Source organism: Microtus pennsylvanicus, chromosome 14 (assembly GCF_037038515.1).
Source record: "Microtus pennsylvanicus isolate mMicPen1 chromosome 14, mMicPen1.hap1, whole genome shotgun sequence".
NCBI lineage: Eukaryota > Metazoa > Chordata > Mammalia > Rodentia > Cricetidae > Microtus > Microtus pennsylvanicus.
The window spans coordinates 7,069,917-7,085,170 of NC_134592.1; the positions used below are offsets into that span (position 1 = coordinate 7,069,917).

At 51.1% G+C, this 15,254-nt stretch overlaps 1 pseudogene; it reads left to right on the forward strand.

The window, feature by feature from the left end:
* Positions 1-7,000: 7,000 nt before the first annotated feature.
* On the forward strand, positions 7,001-8,381 carry LOC142835076 (ras-related protein Rap-2c pseudogene; annotated as a pseudogene).
* Positions 8,382-15,254: the final 6,873 nt, after the last annotated feature.

Sequence of the window (15,254 nt, forward strand, 5' to 3'; positions counted from 1 at the left end):
CCTAGAGGAAATCCAGGTGTTTGCCCAAAATGCCAAAAGGGAGTTCACTGGGCCAACACCTGTCACTCTAAGACGGACAGTCAAGGAAATCTTATCCCAGGTCAAAAAACGGGGGGAGGGGCCTGCCCCGGGCCCCCTAAACACAAGTGTAAGGGGCCATGAGCGGAGCAGCAGCTCCCATCAGATTCATTCCTCAGAGAAATGCCTCACTGCCAATGACCTTGTATGAGGCACCTCAGGAAGTGCAGGACTAGATCTCTGTACCTCCGCCCGAGTAGTATTGACCCCACAAATGGGTGTGCAGGCCTTGGGGACTGGAGTATTTGGACCTATCCCAGAGGGTTCAGTAGGTATAGTTTTGGGTAGAAGTAGTTCTGCGCTCAAGGGAATCAAAAATTTACCAGGAATTATAGACTGTCCAGGCCTCCTAGCACAGCCACACCTAATGAGCCCAGGAGTCAGGGAGAGGCATGTTATGTGTCGCTGGTATATGCATAAAGCACACAGCCTTCCCTGAGTGTCAAGGAGGAGACTGCATTACACTGGGCAAAATAGTCAAAATACGGGACTTAGGAAGAGGGAGGCTCCTGGCACAGCCCACTCCAGCCACCGATGTCATCTGTGACAAAGGCAGTACTTATGCTGTGTCCTTACCTTCCACTGCGCATCTGTCTGCGTATGGAATACATGAAGACACCAGTGTGGAGGCACAAAAATGTGAGCCTACTTCCACCTTGACCAAAGGTCAGAGAGCTGGAACTTACTTCTATTCCTTCAAGGTTATTGTCTGATTTGAGCTCAAAGGTCCCACCTAGATTTATACCAGAGAATTCTGCTCTCTCAAGCGTGGCTAACATCTAGACCTTGTCTTTCAGAAACTGAGAAGGAGATCTGTTTCTACCCCAAACAAAAGTCTAAGGATCCAACTAAGTTCTTCAAGGAGAAGGAGATAACAATAGACTTCACCCAGGGAGTGGTTTGCCTACAGAATGTTTTGGTCTAGGATGTGAGTGTGACTTGTCTTATTCTAGTAACAACATTTAACTAAGAACGTAGCCTGCAATGTTGGACTGGTCTGTTCATTTCTTTGTATCATGTTAATGCAGTTTTTAAAAAATATTTATTTATTTATTATGTATACAGTATTTTATCTACATGTATTCCTGCAGGCCAGAAGAGGGCACCAGACCTTATTACAGATGGTTGTGAGCCACCATGTGGTTGCTGGGAATTGAACTCGGGACCTTTGGAAGAGCAGGCAATGCTCTTAACCACTGAGCCATCTCTCCAGCCCTGTTAATGCAGTTTTTTAAAAATTTTTACTCCTACTCTTAGGAAAAAACCCTAAGATGAGCCGCTCCGCCGGCACAAAGAAATCCAATTAGGTCAAATCAAACCGAATTAAAATGCCCATGTTTTAATAAATGCAGCACTCTCCGGTGGCCAAGAGCATGGCAGGGGAGACAGAGAACAGGGGAGCACATGCAACACACGGGACCACGTGTTCCTCCTCTGGGCCCCCATTTAAATACCCTATGGGAGTGGTCCTTACCCTCCCAGGAGAGGGGTCATGCTGGGATTTACTGTCCAGACCAATGCAACTCCCAGGCCAGGGGGAGTCCAGACCAATGCAACTCTCAGGCCAGGGTGGGCTGGGATGGATGCCAGGGACTGGGGTGACGCTCCCAAATTAACACCTAGCTTTTGGGATCAGGGATATTTTAAGCAATTGGAAATTAAATGCGAGCAATTTGCGTACTCACTGGAACTCCCTCCTGGTACTACCTCTGTTTATTGTTTTCTTATTTTCATTCGCATCTTCGTGCTATTTACTAACTTTTCTAATCCCATGCTCCTACCCCTGTAAGAGCTGGTCCCCGACACACCCGGGTCCTTCTTTCTCACTCTCTACCCTGCTGCCCTGAAGCACGGGCTCTCACTGAAGCTCTTTATTCCGGTTAGCCTGGGCGACTGGCCATTCCCAGCATTCAGCTGTCTCTGCCCTCAGCACTGGGGTCCCAGACACACACAGCCACACTCAGACCTTACAGATACTGGGGATTTGAGTTCAAGGTCTCACTCTTTTTGCATCTGTGGGTACAAAATGTGTGTCTCATTGGTAGCGGCTGCCTAGCTGCAACCCCGTGTCATATGTTGATGGCCTGCAGGCCCGTCCCAGTTCAGAAGCTGGCATTCCTGTGGCATGTTGCCTTCACTCAGGACTTCACTTGCCCGCCACAAACTGGCCTCACTTGGGCTCCCATCCAGACGGCCAACCTCTCCACACAGAAAGGCTCTGTGAGATAGTTTTCTGCACGTTGCAGGCAAGAACAAACTTAAAACGGTTGAGAATTCACAAATGTGCACCAGGCCTGGCATCACACACCTATAGGGGTCAATGCTGAAGATCAGAGAAGCAGAAAACCAGACACTCGAGAGTTCTTACCTCTACCAACGCTCAGAACAAAGGGGCAGTCCTGTCCTCAGACTGCATCTCCCATCTGTCTCCATCAAACCTCAGACTGCTAAGTACTCTTGTCTCCTTACATACCTCTCTCCACCCAGTCACACCACTCCTGTCTCCACCTCCCTAGGCCTGGGATTAAAGGTGTGTGAGTGCTGGGATCACCTTTCCGTGAGTTCTATTTCTCCTTTTAGACTTATTTGTAGCCCAGGGTGACCTTGAGTCCTGGGATTAAAGGAGTCTGCCATCACTCCCTGGCCTCTTGTGTCTTAGCTCTGTACTCTGATCTTCAGGCAAGCTTTATTTATTAAAACATAAATAAAATATCACTATAGTTTCTGTGAAGTGCCCTGACAATGCACCACAGGGGACAAGAGGCTTATTGACTCACAGTTTCTGAGCGTTGGAGTCAGTCATGTTGGGGAAGTCACAGCAGCAGGATCCTAGGGCAGCTGGTCACCTCACTTTCTCAGTCAGGAAGCAGAGAGAGGTGTCACTGTCTCCTATACAGTCCAGGAGTTCAGTCCATGGCAACCATGCCTAAAGGCCCAGGAGCTGCCAGGAGATGTTGCTTCTTTTTCCTCCTCCTCTTCCTCCTCCTTTTCTTCTTCCTTTTTTTTTCTTGGTGTTTTGAGATAGGGTTCTCTGTGGTTTTGGAACCTGTCCTGGAACTAGCTCTGTAGACCAGGCTAACCTCGAACTCCCAGAGATCCGCCTGCCTCTGCCTCCTGAGTGCTGGGATTAAAGGTGTGCGCCATCACTGCCTGGCTCCCAGGAGCTTCTAAGTCTCAACAAACTGACAAGTGACATTGACCATCACCGCACTCATTACTGTCCACAGGTTTCCGCATACCCCCAGCGATGGGGTTCAAACCACAAACACCGACTCTGCCATTTTTTTAAAATTTATTTATTTATTTATTATGTATGCAATATTCTTTCTGCGTGTATGCCTGAAGGCCAGAAGAGGGCACCAGACCTCATTACAGATGGTTGTGTGCCACCATGTGGTTGCTGGGAATTGAACTCTGGACCTTTGGAAGATCAGGCAATGCTCTTAACCACTGAGCCATCTCTCCAGCCCCACTGCCATTTTATCCACCTATGTACTGTATACACTCTTGGGCCCTTTAGGGGCAGCCAGCTGTGCAGGTGTGGCTGGGTACTCCAGTCCAGTTTCTCCACAGCCACTGTCCAGACATTCTGCAGCTCCTTTCATGAGTAGACTGTACGTGGATGCTGTAGGTGAGTGTGTTCCTTGTCTGAGTGTGCAGTGGACAATTTTAAGGTACATTTTACTCTAGTGCCCAACTCAGCATGCATGCTGGCACGAGATTCTCTGTGTCATCCCCTGACTTGTCCAGAGTCCCTATTCCTGGTCCCCAAGCCTGCTTCTAAACACCACTGACTTGTCCCCAGCACAGGCTCCATGCTGCGGATTCAGGGAACCCAGATTAGAAGGGCCAGGCCTTCTAGAGAGCAGAAGGGCAGGGCAGGGTTCCAGGAACAGCCTGCCACGTGCCTCTGCTCACTGTGAAGTCTACTTTGTTGGTGTTGAGGGAAGGCTCTGAGGGTGAGCCTTGGTCTTCTATATAGGTGTAGTTGGCGTGCCAGGTGGATTAAGGCGGGTTTGCAGGGTGAAGACTGTCTTTACGGTGGGGGTCCCAGTTTCATCAGTAATAAGTAATAAATGACCACTGCAGCAATAGTAATAAGAGTGACCGAGGCTGGCTGGCTTTTATCAGTGGGTTTCAACGACCCACAAACAACAAACCCTTAAGCCAGACACCTGCCAATTCAAGACATTCTATGGCCACATGAAAGCCTTCCTGCTGCAGGAAGGGTCTTCCCTTCCTCCCACAGTATGAGGCAGCTACTGACTGAAACCAGCCCCAGAATCACCCATAACTTCAAGGGACATGTTATCTCTTCAGTTCGCTCAAGCGACCGCAAAACCTGTTAAAAAAAAAAAAAAAGCTGCTCACACCATTCCCGACAGCAAGCGTGGGTGTTTCCACACCAACTTCCCACACACCGATGAGGCAGGAGCTGTTATTTAATTCTGACACTGGGCACTGAGATTGCTGAGTTCACAAACAGGACCCAGTCCCACAGCATTGCCTCCAGTTCAGAACCAGCGGTCAACCCGAGCTCCCACACATCCATAAATACACTCTCAAGGCTCATGTGACTCAGGGCTGCACTCCCTATGCAGTTACCTGCCTATCACAGAGGAGACAGATGAACTGATGGGGAGGTGCATAGGGTTAGACCTAGGAGGGTCCTTAGTGCAGGGGATTCAGTCCCATCTGCCTTCTTACATCAGCCCCAAAGCTCGCCAAACCCCTTCGGATAAGATGTTTATTACACAGCCTTGATTAATAAGTCAGTGGCCACTGACATGGCTCAGCCCCCCAGCCCTCTGACCACCCCAAGCTTCTGTTCATAGATTGTCCCTGAGCAACCAGCCCCTCTCCAGTCAGGCAAGGCAGGAAGGCAAGGTCAAGTGCGGATGAAGGGGAGTGCCGCTTCCAACACAGCCCTCTGGGCCCTGCACTTAGCAGCGTCAAGGGCTTGGTCCCTCTTGGGAACCAGGCTCAACTGTAAACTTCTTTCACTTTTCTATTCACTTCAGCCACAGTTGGGTTTCAGGAATGCTGCCGTCTACTCCTTCCTTACAGGGCACTAACAACAAACTAAAGGATTCCACCAAAGTTCAACTTGGGGAACCAATGGGTTCTTTTGGTTCATTTACAGAGCCTAGGTGAGGGGCTACTTAGAATGTGGGTGACCCTAAAGCCACCCCAGCATGGATGGCAGTTTCCTCATAGATACGCAATGGGGTCCCCCTGCTTTCTGTTAACCTTTGCACTACAGACTCAAGCACCTCCAAGGTCATGAGCAGTTACACACATTTGGCTGAGTGGTGCGGGAGAGGGTGGCTGGAAACAGCAGGCTAGATCCTGGGACCTTGGTCAGTGGTCTCTGGTGCTCATCTTGGTGGCTCTGGTGCTCAAAGGTGGAAACTGGGGAACCGGTCTAGGAGCCCTTTTGGGTGCTCATTTGGCCGTGGTGGTGAGCCCACAAATGTCGGTTCCTTGGAAAATGAGCTCCGTGTCTCCTAAACCCCAGCTTCCAGACCCCTCAGAGGCAAAGAGCCCCAGGTAGGTATTCTTCTATCACAATATTATTCCTGTCAGCCTACATACTAAAACAAGAGCTTGGCTTTCACTCTACAGTGTTCCTGGTAGACTATTTCTCAAATTAGCCTCCTGTAAATTCTTTTTTTTAATTATTTATTTATTAAGTATGTATACAATATTCTGTCTGTGTGTATGCCTGCAGGCCAGAAGAGGGCATCAGATCTCATTACAGATGGTTGTGAGCCACCATGTGGTTGCTGGGTATTGAACTCAGGACCTTTGGAAGAGCAGGCAATGCTCTTAACCGCTGAGCCATCTCTCCAGCCCCCTCCTGTAAATTCTTGTTACATTTTTTATTTCTTAAGATAAAAACTGACGTTATTTTGTGCCGGATAATGCCAACATCACAGATTTGGGGTTTCCTTGCCTGTTTTGTGACATTTGAGACTGTAAATTGCTCTGCGTTCCTTCAGAACTTATCTGCAGGAAGCTATCGAATCTGGACGGGGCGCGAATGTCTCAGGGAATGTTTAGTTACTTACTTTTCGTGTTAGTTTCTACTTTTCCTATTTGCTGCCCCAGAATGCCTTGTAAGACCTCTCTTTTTGGAAATCTCTGTATGTGGAGGATGTTCCCGCTCAGCGTATAGAAAAGCACGTTCCTCTGGCAGACCACTTCAATTTCCCCAGAGCGCAAGGCAGCTGTGTTGCAGGAGGCAGAACGGAGTTCACTCAGGGAAACAATGCTAGAGCTAGCTGTTCCTCAGCAGCCAGTGAGTAGTCAGGAGTACAAGGGGTCTCAGAAGGTGGAGATGGGCTTTGCCTGGGGCTACCCAGGTTCTGCTTGCTCTCGGGCGAATTCTCATTTCCCCAGAGGGACACACTTGTCTGGATGGCAAGTTACCGGGTCCCTCCAGTCTTAGGCCTAGGCGAGGAGTCTTCACCAGGGGCTCAGTGGGCGAGCCTGTGTTGTTTACAGTGTGCAGAGTTCAGGCAGAAGAGTCCACGGTGAGCGGTCACAAAGCCCAAGAGGGAATTGAGAACCTCTCTGACAGGCTTCTCCTTCATCTGCCCTTGAGCACGGGGTCCACCCAGGCTGGGGGGCCAGCGGGTGGGAGCAGCGTGACCTTGAGTGGGCCCTTCTGCGTCTGGAATGCTGCGGAAATCCGTGTCTTTCTTGGGTTGGCCAGGAAGGGATCAGGTTACCTTCTGGTCTGTCAATGGAGGGGCTCCCCGTCGGGATAGCCAGCCTAGGGCTGACTGAGAGGCCCCAGCTGGTCTTCGAGCGGGGAGTGGGAGGGAAGCCCTGGGCTGGGACGCTCCGGGGATCCACGGGAGAGAGGGGGCCCGGAGGAGGGGCTGGTGGGCCAGGCTGCAGCTGGGACAGTGAGCGGTGGTGGAGAGCGGAGTCGCGAGGCTGGGGCTGAGGCGAAGAGACACGCGGGAACGAGACCCGTGACGGCGGCGGCGGGGCGGCGGGTGGGTCTCTCCTCTAGGGCGCCACGAGGACGTGCGCGCGCCCTCGGCCTCGCGCCCCGCCCTCCCGTCCTCCCCGCGCCGCCTCCCAGCGCCATTCCCTGAGTCCCCTCGTCCTGGCCATGGAGGGTCTGCTGCTGCGCCCGGCCAAGTGCTACCGGGTGGTGCTGCTCGGCAGCGTGGCGGTGGGCAAGACGGCGCTGGCCACGCAGTTCGCGTCCGGCCGCTTCCCCGAGCGCTGCGAGCCGTCGGTGGAGGAGCTGTTCAGCAAGGTGATCGAGGTGAACCGTACTCCCGCGCTGCTGGAGATCGTGGACACGGTGGGCGCCGAGCACCTGGTCACCCTCAAGGACCTGTACATCAGGAACAGCGACGGCTTCGTGGTGCTCTACAGCGTATGCAGCGAGGCCTCGTTTCAGGCCGTGCGGCCGCTGCGCGAGCGCATGGGCCGGCTGCGGGGCTCTCGCGCCGTCCCGCTGGTGCTGGTGGGCACCAAGGCCGACCTGGACGCCGAGCGCCAGGTACTGACGGCGCAGGGCCGCGCGCTGGCCCGAGAGTGGCGATGCCCCTTCCTGGAGGTCACGGCCAAGAGCAAGATGATGGTGGACCGCGTGTTCACGCAGGTGGTACGTGAGATGGAGGCCCTGGCCCCGCCGGAGCAGCAGGCTCCCCGCATCCCTAACGCCCTGGAGATGTGGCCGGCCGAGAGGTTCATTGGCTAGTTAGTGCCTTGTGGTCGGCCGGTTCAGAGCCTTTTCCAAAAAAGTTTCCGAACCGTAAACAAGTGGCTGCTTCTATATTTCATCCCAAAGGTGCTTCAATCTGCCTACGTGTCTTTCTTCAATATTTGGCAAAAAACTTTTCAACTCCCGCCTCCGTTGACCTCCGACTGTGCTATAAGAAGAAACCAAAAATTGCATTTTTCTGTAAAGAGATTTTACAGCCCTGTTCTTCAATCAGCTTGTTTCTGAACTCCCTCCCCCACCTCCATCTAATTTTTGTAAATAGCAACTTGTGAGCTTTGGATTGGCTGGGAGTCTGCACTAAAGACAGGTTTTCTTCAGTTGCAGGAGGGCTTGCACTCGCCTTTTTACAGCCTTGAATCCAACAGTAAGATTTTCCTCAACATGAATTCCTAAATATAGTTATGACTTATGCCGGGTTGGTTTGAAAGGGGATACTGTATGGGGGACAACTGTGCCCACACACAAAGATAGCTCAGCCCTGCCTTGTAATTGACATTTAGTTGGTTTCTACGTCCCTGCATTGGAAATAAAATTAGAAGTTGGTAATTTTTAACATGTGTCTTTCTAGTGTCTGTGTAAACCTATAATCCATAAAGCTTTATTTTTTTAGCGTTTTATTTTTTATTGTATGTGTGTGAAGCTGGTACATATGTGTGTGGGCACATGTATGTAAGGGGACAACCAGGTTTTGGTCCTCCCGTTCCCCCTTGTTTGAAACAGGGTGTCTGTTTTTTGCTCTCTGACTTCCGGATTCTTCTGTCTCCTGGGCACATCTTGTTAAAGGAGTATCGAGATTACAGTACAGGCTGGGATTTGAACTCGGGTCCTCAGGCTTGGACAACAAGTGATTTTCCTATTGAGCCATCTCCCCAGTCTCTAAGTCCTAAAGTTTTCACATACCTTGTCTTTGAGTTATTTTCCAGGAAACAAAAGTTTGCAAGGAGGAAGGAACAGCGCCCCATCTCCTGGTGTATTTCTGCGGAAGTGCTGCCAGGAGCCAAGGGCTTGTTTATGTGTTTTTTTTTTCTTGTTTTCTAGATTCATACTTTTTTGATTGCATACCTGAATAGCTAGATGTGGGTGGTCATGTGAGGGTCTTTTTGTGTCATTTTCCTGTGACAGGAGCTCTTTAACACATCAGTTTAGTAGTGGTGAGCATTTAAAATCTGCCCTCTGGAATGTGTGTCTGCACAGGTGAAGAAGTTCTCCCTAGCTGCAGCCTAGGTTCAAATCTAAGGCCCCACCTATTTGAATACACTTCTAAAACAAACCAGCAAGCTGTAGCCTTCCTGTGACCTGAAAGAGTTAACCCTGTGGAAGGGAAGTGGGTGGACTAGTGATGTGACAGGATCAGTTCACTTCTGTTTATATGATATGTGATACTTAATAGAAGGTTAATGTAAAGAGCATGTTTGAGAACCCAGCTACAGATTCGCCTAGAGAGGCCAGCTGGCTAGGCTGTCCTGCCTTCACTCTTCCTCCCCGTCTGAGGCAGGTTGGCTCAGGAGCCTCACTTTATACAACCCATCACACGACATACACACACACACGCACACACAGACACCACACGCACACACACTCTTGCTGTCCCTCCTGCCAGACCTCATTGGCTCAGGAGGAGCCTCACTTTGCAACCCATCACATGACACACACACACACACACACACACACACACACACACACACACCCTTGCTGGCCCCCCTGTTTCAGGGATGAGGAGGAGTATGAGGGAACAATGGGAGTGCTTTGGTTAGCCCTAGTCAAAGCCAGCCTGCTCCTGGAGCAGAGGGAATCTAAGATTCTCCATGCACTGATCAGGGGCTCTGCAGAGAATGAAGTCCCCAGCCTAGGGGACTGGCTCTAGGACTAGAAGCTGGGTGGCCCCTTCCAACTCTCCATCGGCTTGTGCTGAGGCCTTCAAGATTGCTTGTATATCCCCGCGTCCCAGTCCTTACAAATATCAGGCCTTGAGCCAGTAAAACGTTCCCAGCCAGCCTTTTCTGCTGTTGGACTTCTGGAATGACCTCAGATACCCCCGGCCAGATCCAAGTTTCCAGATGAGAGTCCAGGGCTCTTCCTGGCTGGCCGGTGGACCAAATGAAGGAGCAGGGTGTGAGGCCAACTCCTCCGCCCTCAGGAGTGTGTTCAGGAGTGCGGAGGAAGCAACTTTCTAGGGCACACACACACACTTAAAGGCATATATACAAGATTATACACACACAGTTAAAGGTACACCCCAGGATTTTCCTTCATGTATTTCTAACATCTGTGTGTCAGGCATAAGGGGCCTCTGTCTCTTCGGTGGCAGGGAGCTAACCGACTGACCGACTCCAAAGTGAATTTGCAAGGGGTCGTCAGGGTGCTTAGCTCTTGCAGGTGCAGTTCCCAGGCCAGGCGTCTTGGGCTGGGATGAAATGATCTTCCCAGGGCTTGACCCTGTTGCCCTGCCCTGTGCAACCAAAGAGTATGTCCCCTAAGTGCCGGGGGCGTCCGTCGGAGGAATGGGAAGTGGGAAAGAGGAAGGCAGTGAGCGCTCCTTCCCCTCTGGCTGCTTCTGGCCAGCACACTGCAGCTTCTCTGTGTGCGATTAGGGCTGCAGTGGTGTAGGGAATTCTTTTGGGGGTTTAAAATGACATCGCTCCTCTTCTGAGAAATACCCACTCCTTTTCCAGTGTGACAGTGCATATAGTCGGCCTTGGTAACCCCCTCATGCTAGCACTGTGTCATCTTGCCCCAGTGACACCTCTTCCCAGCACTTTTTCCCTGTGGTGACCTCGGTCTCAAGGCTGTCTGCCCTGTTAGAGTTCTTTATTTCAGAAACATAGAATGACCTGAATGACGGGATGCCACTTTCAAAACCACATCACCAAAGGGTCAACCTGTGCCCTGCTTGCCCCCTTGAAAACACACACATGCTATGACAGGCTCTGTGGACACAGCGAGGAGCTGTTGTCTCCGGCCAGCAGCAGCCTCCCAGACTGGACAGAAAATGGGCCCTTCCCAGTTGCCGTGAAGATGATGGTGTCCTGATGACACCCCCAGAGGCACAATCAGCTAAGACCCAGCTCAGTCCCCCAGGCTTCCAATCCCCAGAAGACTGAGAATCCACACTTAACTGTTCCCAACCCTGAGGTCGAGACAGTTTTGTTTTGATGTTTGTATCAGTAGCTACCCCTGCGTCAGTAGGTACCCAATATAGCTATGAGGCTAGATGGAGTTGTAACTGAAGGTTTCCCTCCTTCCCGCCAGTCCCTGAATAACCACTCTGAGGCTTAATATTAATTACAAACTGTTCGGCATATTAGCTCAGGCTTATTATTAACTAGCTCTTACAACTTAACCCATTTCTATTATTCTATATTTTTGCCATGAGGCTTGTGATTGTTACCTCACATCTTGCTTCCCCTGTGGCTACTGGCATCTTCCTGACTCTGCCCTTTTTCTCCCTGTATCTCTGTTTGGAGTTCCCACCTGTCTTTGCTCTGCCTGGCCATTGGTCAAATCAACTTCTTTATTAACCAATGATAATGAAACATATTCACAGCATGCAGAGAGGTCCATCAGGTGTTGTATAGAAGGAACAGCGGGCTGCATTCCTGCCGCCCAGCTCCCAGCCACTGGCTAGCTTATGCCCCAAAATAACAACACACAAATTGTATTCATATAAACACTGCTTGGCCCATTAGTTCTAGCCTCTTATTGGCTAGTTCTCACATCTTGATTAATCCATTTCTAATAATCTGTGTAGCACCACGAGGTGGTGGCTTACTGGGAAAGATTCAACATGTCTGTCCTGGTGGCTGGCTCCATAGGAGCAGCATGGCGTCTGAGCTCACTTTCCTTCTTCCCAGCATTCTGTTCAGTCTACTACACCCACCTAAGGGCTGGCCTATCAAATGGGCCAAGGCAGTTTCTTTATTAACCAATGAAATCAACAGATTGACATATAACCTTCCCACATCAGGGTTGCTGGTAGCAGACCTCTGAAAATGTAGACACCATGCACTCTGAGGAGTGTGGTAGCCAAAGGTAAAAGCTCTCCAGACAGAGGCACTTTGAGAATGCCGGATGTGGGAGAGAGCTCAGAAGGAAGGAAACGATTTGCTATTGAGAATTGCAGAATAACGCATAGTTTAGCTCTGTTGCTCCCAGTGGGAAGCTGAAGGGGGCCCACTGCAGCCCATGGCCTGGCGAGGTTTCCCAGTGGAAAGCTGAAGGTGCTGCTTGCTTTATTTTACTGTGAAGAAAGAGAGAAACAGAAGACTGCTACACAAAGGGACAGACTCTCCAAGCTGTCCTGCTGACCTCCGCATGTATAGCTCGCACACACTTCTGTACAACCCCGGGGGCCCGAAGGCTCACTGTACATGTCTCCTTCCTTTAGTCCACACTGGTTACGTTCATGCTGATGATTCTTCAAGAACCTTCGTGGACCTCTGTGATTTGGGGTCAACCCATTAGAGAAAAGACACCCCTAAAAGTCTTTAGAATAGCCCTTCTCTACTTTGGTGTGTCAGGGACCAATGCCCCCGGTTTCCTATTGGTTGCGTATGCCAACTTCCTTAAGGACCTTTACATTTTAAAAAAATATTCATTAAAATATTTTTAAAGATTATTTTATTTTATGAGAACAGATGTTTTGCCTGCGTGTATGTCTGTTCTCTAAATAAGTGCATTCATCACCTAGGACTGTGAGCCACCATGTGGAGGCTGGGAATCAAACTTGGGTCCTCTGCAAGAGCAGCCAGCACTATTAACTCTGCCACCCCCCCCCCATTTTTAACATTTATTTGTTTTTTTCGAGACAAGTTTTCTCTGTAGCTTTGGAGCCTGTCCTGGCACTCGCTCTGTAGACCAGGCTGGCCTCGAACTCACAGAGATCCTCCTGCTTCTGCCTCTGAGTGCTGGGATTAAAGGCGTGCGCCACCACCGCCCAGCCTTAACATTTATTCGTATATGTATCTGACATAGTACGCGTGTGGAGGTCAGAGGACAATTTACATGAGTTGGTTCTCTCTTTCCACCATAAGAGTACCAGGGATTGAATTTAGGCTTGGTGGCCGACATAACCTTTTGTGTGACCGAGAACTGCTGAGGCCAGAGCTCCAGTCTACCACTGGGTGGAGTTGGAGGTGGGGAGAACAAGGTAAGCTATTTCTGAGTTTCATGGAGCTGCAGACCACAGGATACTGCACGGGAGATCCTGCGTGCTTGGGGAACCATACTTCTGGTGTGCCTCCTTTCCGATATTTCATAGAATTATGTGGGCTAAAGCTTGGGGTTTTGTTTTCAGCCCACAACTCATTCAGCTGGCGCCGCCTTGGTTTATGGAGTGATTAATATGGTCCAGAAATTGATACCATAGCTCAGGAGTGGCTGCAGTGGCCAGAGGAACCTAGCTTCTCTCTCCGCCATAGAAGAGAACAAGAATAAGTTCAACTGAAGAAAAATTGATTTCTCTGTGGAAGCAGCACGCTCATTCAGTTACGTGAAGAAGTGGATCTGCAGATGCTCAGTGCAAGGGTGGATGGTGCTGGCTCAATCCTCCACCACACAGCGGCTCCCGGGGGTTGGATTAAAGGTAGAACTGCTGGATCCCATGGGCACGAGGACGGACTTCACTTCCTTTACCATGAAATCAACTCCCTGACCAGAGATGGAGAAGCCCGAGGTTAAACACACCTTCTCCAAAGCACTTCCCCAAGCCAGGAGGCTCAGTGAGCTTTTGATGAGAGTGAAGTTCAGATTTTGTGAGGAGGCAGGGTGGGCGGGCTGCAAAACGACAAAGAGCAGGCTGCATGGAGTCTTTGTCTATTGAGGCCGACATGAAAAATGCATTTGTCCAGGGTAATGTGAGCTCTGGCATGAAAACCAAGCCCTGCTACCTCAAGCCAGCTGAAGAAGGCCTGGCCTTTCATCATTATTTTTTTTTTAATTTATTTATTTATTTTTTTTGGTTTTTTAAGACAGGGTTTCTCTGTGGCTTTGGAGCCTGTCCTGGAACTAGCTCTTGTAGACCAGGCTGGTCTCGAACTCACAGAGATCCGCCTGCCTCTGCCTCCCGAGTGCTGGGATTAAAGGCGTGCGCCACCACCGCCCGGCATTATTTTTTTTTTGAGATACTATGTAGACCAGGCCTCCCATGTTCTGGAATTAAAGGTATGCACCACCATGCCCAGTCTCCAGTGTGCCACCATGCCCAGTCTCCAGTGCACCACCATGCCCAGTCTCCAGTGTGCCACCATGCCCTGCCTTCAGTGTGCCACCATGCCCAGTCTCCAGTGCACCACCATGCCCAGTCTCCAGTGCGCCACCATGCCCAGTCTCCAGTGTATCACCATGCCCAGCCTCCAGTGTGCCACCATGCCCTGCCTTCAGTGTGCCACCATGCCCAGTCTCCAGTGTATCACCATGCCCAGTCTCCAGTGTGCCACCATGTCCAGTCTCCAGTGTGCCACCATGCCCAGTCTCCAGTGTACCACCATGCCCAGTCTCCAGTGTACCACCATGCCCAGGCTTCAGTGTGCCACCATGCCCAGGCTTCAGTGCACCACCATGTCCAGTCTCCAGTGCGCCACCATGCCCAGTCTCCAGTGCACCACCATGTCCAGTCTCCAGTGCGCCACCATGCCCAGTCTCCAGTGCACCACCATGCCCAGTCTCCAGTGCACCACCATGCCCAGTCTCCAGTGTATCACCATGTCCAGTCTCCAGTGCACCACCATGCCCAGTCTCCAGTGTATCACCATGCCCAGTCTCCAGTGTATCACCATGCCCAGTCTCCAGTGTATCACCATGCCCTGCCTTCAGTGTGCCACCATGCCCAGTCTCCAGTGTATCACCATGCCCAGCCTCCAGTGTGCCACCATGCCCTGCCTTCAGTGTGCCACCATGTCCAGTCTCCAGTGTGCCACCATGCCCAGTCTCCAGTGTGCCACCATGCCCAGTCTCCAGTGTACCACCATGCCCAGTCTCCAGTGTGCCACCATGCCCAGTCTCCAGTGCACCACCATGCCCAGTCTCCAGTGCACCACCATGCCCAGTCTCCAGTGCACCACCATGCTCAGTCTCCAGTGTATCACCATGCTCAGTCTCCAGTGCACCACCATGCTCAGTCTCTAGTGCACCACCATGCCCTGCCTCCAGTGTACCACCATGCCCAGTCTCCAGTGTACCACCATGCTCAGTCTCCAGTGTATCACCATGCTCAGTCTCCAGTGCACCACCATGCTCAGTCTCTAGTGCACCACCATGCCCTGCCTCCAGTGTATCACCATGCCCAGTCTCCAGTGTGCCACCATGCTCAGTCTCCAGTGTATCACCATGCTCAGTCTCCAGTGCACCACCATGCCCAGTCTCCAGTGTATCACCATGCCCAGTCTCCAGTGTATCACCATGCCCAGTCTCCAGTGTATCACCATGTCCA